We start from the raw sequence: 6,563 nt of genomic DNA on the forward strand, positions 1-6,563 counted from the left end.
ACACACACACACACACACACACACACACACACACACACACACACACTCACACCTAGGGCCAATTTAGAGTGCCCAATCCACCTACTGCATGTCTTTGGGATGTGGGAGGAAACCGGAGCACCCGGAGGAAACCCACATGACCACAGGGAGGACATGCAGACTCCCCACAGAAGGCACCCCAGCCGAGAATCGAACCAGAGAACCTCTTGCTGTGAGGTAGGCAATAAATCAGGAATATAAACAATTGTAAAAGCACTAGAGCACCAGTTTTGGAACAGAATTTACAATACTCTTACAACTGTAATTCTGCCTCCCTCTAAAGCAACAGAAATTTAATGGTAACACTGTTTATGGGAAAAATGCAGTGATAAAAGACTAAATGAGGCTCAGATCTTGCAGTAGTTCACAGTTCTGTCAATGCTATAAATTAACCTATAAAACTAAGGGCCCAGGCAGGATTCAAAATACAAACAGCTAACTTTTACAAGTAATCCGACTTATGAAGATAGAAATGCAGTATAATGCATATACAAAATCTTTCCACAACTGCAAATGAAGCTACAATACTAATGTCACAGAAAAAATTAAAAGCGCAAACAGACAACATTTTGTTTTGCTAAAATATTGGAAAAAAGCAGAAAAATACAGAAAAGGTATCACCAAACAGGTTACTCTAAGTGCAGCTTAAAATATTTAAGCAGAAGTAAAATAAAAGCTTTTTTCTTTTTCCTTTTTATTGAAAAGTTTGTTACTCACATTTCAAGGCTTTCTACACTTTTCCAACTCTTGTATAATATGTTTTATGTAGTGAATCACAGCTCTATTCCCCTCAAACTTCCTATATTTGTAACTCTCTGTTAAGGACCCCTGCTGAATCTGTCCCGATTTTCTTAGGAGGGTTAAAAAAAAGATTAAGGCAAAATTCCAAAGTACCACAATTATCTCCTTTAATTGCCTCCAGGCAACTGTCTTCACTTGCCTCTGCCCGTGATTGTTCCATCCCCATAATTTCTTCAAATAAGAGATTAGGGCTTGTGAAGTAATTATTTTCCTTATATTCTGCTTAGACCCCTCTTCATCTAGTGTAAGTGGAGCATATTTGTTGGAGACAGGAAAAGGTGTGAGAAATATTAGATCTCTTGGTTTTCCACTCAAGTGCAATATTAGACAAATAACTTAGGTATTGTGCAATCTGTAGTGTGTTTTGTAATACTTTAAATGGGGCAGTTAATTTAACTTAGGGGAGGGTATTCTTTTTTGTATATAAGTGTTGGTAAATGTCTGTGCTCTTTCTTATGTATATTGGGAATAGTATTGTATAGGTTAGTTATGTTTATTCCTATACTTGTATGTATTGTTTTATGTTCCTTTGTAATCTCAAGAATTGAGCTGATGCACAAAACTTTATTTAGGCTACACGCTTGTAGTCCTAAATGACAATAAAGTTTACTCTGACTTTGACTTTATCTGTGGAGTAATTTTCATCCATTTTTCTTTCTTAATAGCAGGGGATCTGATGGGTTAATTTGACTGCAAACCATCTCTTTTCTTTTGCCAACTGTTTTCTGTGGGTAGATTTTGTACTGTCTCTGCAAAAGTAGATTTTACATTATTGGTTTGAGACTTGGCTCTACATAATTGTCACTGTTGAAGTGACACCCCAACCCCATGTGCAAAAATGGGAAAAAGGGGTTGTGGATGGATGGATGGATGGATGGATGGATAGATGGACGGATGGATGGATGGATGGATGGATGGAGGAATTTTTTAAAAAAAATGTTATTTCCTCTGGTGAGTTCAGGGAGATTACTGCATTGTTTTTCAGACAGAGTATTCCTGGAAATCTTAGCTGAACCTGATACCAGAGGCCTCCAAAGCAGACACCCAAGCAAACGCCACCTCAAGACATAGCACATGCAACACATATTTCACAAAGTCAGTGGGCTAAACAGTCACAGCCCTTAAGGCCAAACAACATGCCAGACACACTTGTAATAGGTGACTCCATAGTCAGACACAGTGACGTCCCGCTCACCAGACTGAACAAGGAAAAGGTCACAGTAAGCTGCCTGTCAGGAGCTAGAATCCGCCACATAACACAAGCACTCAGGTCACTCCACAGCAAGTACAAATATGACTCAGTCATTGTACATGTCGGTGTGAACTACATGAAAAGAGACATAGAGGAGCTCTCTGATTATGTAGCCCAGGCCGGTATGACCCTGACCCTGACCAGCATCTTACCCACACCAAGAATGATGCCACAGTACAAAGACAAAATGATCAGTTTTAACAATTGGCTTAATTACTGGTGTCATTCTAAGGGGATCCAATGTCTGTCTGCTTGGGATGACATGCTCGACAAGCCATGCTGCGCTTGCACCTGTCACCCTGGGCTTCCGGATATTGGCCAAGGCTTTTGCCACTCCCATGGTGCCCTTTTTAGGCAAGGCTCAAATGACAAACCTACCTCCCTAGAAAACACAAGTGGAAAAAAAATAAGGGTAATGCTGCTCAATGCCAGAAGTCTAAACCTCAAGATGCAGCCCTCCTCAGTATGGAGAACATCGATGTCTGTGGAGTGACTGAAACCTGGTTCAAGGCTCCTGAGAGCACCCCAGCACTATCAGGTTTTATCTCATATCATGCTTTCCGGCCCCAAAACTTGGACCGAATCACAAAAGGAGGGGGAGTATCCATATTCATCAAAGATACCCACACCTCCAGGTTAGTCATCGGAGACCATCCAGGTGCAACTAACCATAGGCAAAACTGCCTTACAATTTGTAGCATGCTACAGACCACCCTCTCAAACTCAGGAACCCCACACAGCCTTCCTGAAGACACTGGAGAGTATGAATGTCTCTCCAAATACCATCATATTGGGAGACTTCAACTACCCAAACATAGACTGAGAACATTACTCAAGCCCAAACACCCTAGCCCAAAGGTTCCTAGAATTCATAAACTCAAATGCGATGGCACAACTAGTCACCATTCCCACAAGAGGAGACAATATACTAGACCTGATCATCACAAACATGGGGACAAAATGCTCCACACCGGAAGTATATCCCTCATTGGTAAGATCAGACCATAAATTAATCTCACTGGAAATTCACATCCAAAGACCACAGTGAAGAACTTCTCAAAAGCAAACTTCACACTTCTTAAGACTGAAGTGGTATTCTTCAAGATCCCTGGGCCAGTGGAAACCACAACCCACACTGCTGAATCCTTTACAAATGCCTTCTACGGGCACCTTCAAGAATGCATGGATCATGCAATCCCAAATAAAACCAAGACCCATTCCCCCAAAGGCAGGCGCCTGGTCTGGTGGACCCCAGCCATAAACAAACTTTACAACAGAAGGAGGAAGCTACTACATGACAGAGCAAAATCCCTAAAAGGGAAGGCATCTCTGATCAGTACTAGCAAAAAACTACGATCACTCATAAAATCATCCAAGGCCATCTTTGAGAGAAAAATCGCAAAAGACACAAAAGACAATCACAAGGCCTTCTTTAGCTATGTTAGAAACCTGGGTGGAAACTCCCAGATATGCTCAGAGTTAGTCCAAAATGACACAAAATACACTGAATCCACTGACATTGCCAACATTCTGGCAGACAGGTTCAGTGCAAATTTCTCCTCCCCCTCCTCCCCCAAAAGGAGAAATAACTATCCCAGCAGAGTGTAGCCTCCCTAACATCTCAGATGAACATGTGAGAGCCGCCCTCTCTAAAGCTAAAAACACAGCATCAATGGGACCGGACAGTGTCCTGGGCTGTGTGCTACATGAACTTCAAGAGGAACTAAACCCACACATAAGACTGCTGTTTAATCTTAGCCTTACTACAGGATACTGCACTCAAGAGTGGCGTATGGCAACAGTGGTCCCACTTCACAAAGGCGGTGCTTCTATGGACCCTGGAAATTACCGCCCCATAAGCTTGATGAGCCTGGTCTGCAAAGCTATGGAGAGGATCATTATGGAACTCATAAACAAAGACATTGGGGACCTACAGACATTGGATCCTACCCAATTTGGCTTTGTCAAGGGCAGAGCCTGCCTTTGAACTTTTTTGAAACAGTCACTAAGGCCATTGATGAGGGTAAGGCAGTTCACACAGCCTACCTTGACCTTGCAAAAGCCTTTGACACAATACCCCACTCAGGCATCATAGACAAACTCACCAGCTTAAATGTAAACCCATATGTCACGAGATGGGTTGCAAACTGGCTCAAGGACAGAACCCACAGGGTCAGAGTTGCTGGAGCTATGTCATACTCTAAGCCAGTCCGGTGTCCCACAGGGCTCAGTCCTGGGACCCCTCTTGTTCAGCATTTATTTTTCCAAGGTACAGGCAAACATAGGAGGATTGTGGCTGACAAAGTTCGCCAATGACTGCAAACTTAATTGATACTCCAGCGGACACAAACATCCTTCAGAGAGGTCTCATAGAAATGGATAATTGGTGCCAGAGCCATGGCCTTAAGCTGAATGCCAAAAAATGTATAGTCATACCCTTTGGGAAAAACAAGGTACCCACAAATTACCACATAGGTGGTAATCCATTAAGTACGGAAGAGGTAATCAGGGACCTAGGGACCCAGGTTGATAGTAACCTCTCATTTGACACTCACATTGCCAAAATGGTTAGGAAGACCTTCTATATTGCCCACCTTATCATGAAGGGTTTCACATCTAGATCAAGAGAGGTCATTGTGCCCCTGTAGTCTTCTCTTATCAGGCCAATGATTGAGTACAATGCCCCATTTGGGATGTATCTTACCCGACACCTGCAGCAGTTGGAAAGACCCCAAAAGTTCCTCACCAAGAGGATAAAGGGTCTTAAACATATGTCATATGCTGCCCGACTGAAAAAAACTCCAGCTCTATTCAGTCTACTCAGAGGTGACCTGTGCCTGATGTACAAGGCCATGTCCAATCTGCAATTAATGGACATGCTCCACCTCAGAAAATCCAAATCCATCAGAGCCACGAGAGCAAGAGACTTAAACCTCAACACAGAAATAAATAGGACTGCTGGAGGGACAGATTCATAACCCAGAGGCTCCCTGCACTCTGGAACAGAATCCCAATCCATGTTAGGCAGAGCCCCTCCCTAACTCTATTCAAGAGAAATCTTGACGAGTGGATGGGAGATCATAGGTTTACCCCGGGGGTCATCTCTGTGTCACTACTAGACAGAGGCACAGTAAACTAAACCCTAAAAGGGCGTAGTATTCTAATCCTAAGGGGTGGTGAAAGCCACACACACTCTGGCTAGGCTTATAAATGCCCCAGGGCAAATAGCCTAGTACGAACCTATAACCTATAACCTATACCGTAGTTCTTTACATTTTCTATGGTATGGGGCAATCACCTTTCATCTGTTGTAGAGTGTTGCTCTGTAGTCAGGAGTGATACATATATAATTCGGCATGCAGTCTTCTTGAATTGTTGAGAATTTCTTCTTTATCTATGTGGTCCTCAGGACTCTAGCATACAGATACCTGGGCATAATCCTATGGACTCATTCAATGACTGGTGGGAATGTAGCTTCTAATAAATTACCTAATTCATTTTTAATAAATGTGATGGAGTTCTGACTTTCATTTTTCTCTGGTAAGTCTATTATCCTTAAATTATTACAATGGGCTTGATTATCTAGGTCTTCTACCTTTTATTGCAACCATAACAAGTTCACTTGTAGCGCTTGCAATTGACTTAAATATGATACTGTAATCGCCTGCTGTTATGAAATTTCCTTATGCTGCTACATGATGGTTGTCTGTCTCACTGTTAATTTGAGATGTGTGTTTTTTGTTGACAGATTTCTTTTATCATTGTAATATCCCCTGCTATAGTCTTCATTAATTCTTACAGTGTTTTTAGTGATTCTCTGATTACATTAAGTTCCTCTGCAATGTTTGTATGAGTGGTAGTCAATGTATTTCTTTTTCTGGTCCTGACGAAAATTTTACAGGGCCGAGATAGCTGTTGCCATTTCTGCTGCAGTCTTGCTGTTTTCTGCAGATTCTGCCACACTTTTTTTGTGAGCTGCTATCAGAAGTTTGCAACAGTACTCTAAATGTTAAGGAAAATAAGATGAACTTACTATTTTAATAATCAACTTTTATGCTCATACATGCAATACTTTCTTCTATTGCTGTATCTCCTTGCTTGTACCTGTCAGTTCTCTTGCTGGTGTAAAGTTAGGATCTTGTATGGGCATCTGTTGGCCCGTTGGTTTTGTGAAGAAATAACAGGCCAAATAGGATTAGGTCTTTTATGGGTAGAAAAGTGAGAAACAATTCACTTCAGAGTAGCTAGTAGGCTACCAAGGATGAGGACAGTTATCCTAATCTGCTGAGATTGATTGATGAAAAATGTAAGGCCTTTAATTTTTTTTTTTTGGTTAAAATTGTTGTGGCCTTTCCTATTGAGCAATATACCTGAATTTGTACAAACCAAAGAGGCTGCTATATTCAAAGATGGGACTGATAAAGGATGAGTACAAACTTAAAATGACTTTTTGGATTTTGAACATATTCTT

The sequence above is a fragment of the Protopterus annectens genome, chromosome 1.part2 (genome assembly GCF_019279795.1).
Source record: "Protopterus annectens isolate FY-2018-M chromosome 1.part2, PAN1.0, whole genome shotgun sequence".
Classification (NCBI taxonomy): Eukaryota; Metazoa; Chordata; order Ceratodontiformes; family Protopteridae; genus Protopterus; species Protopterus annectens.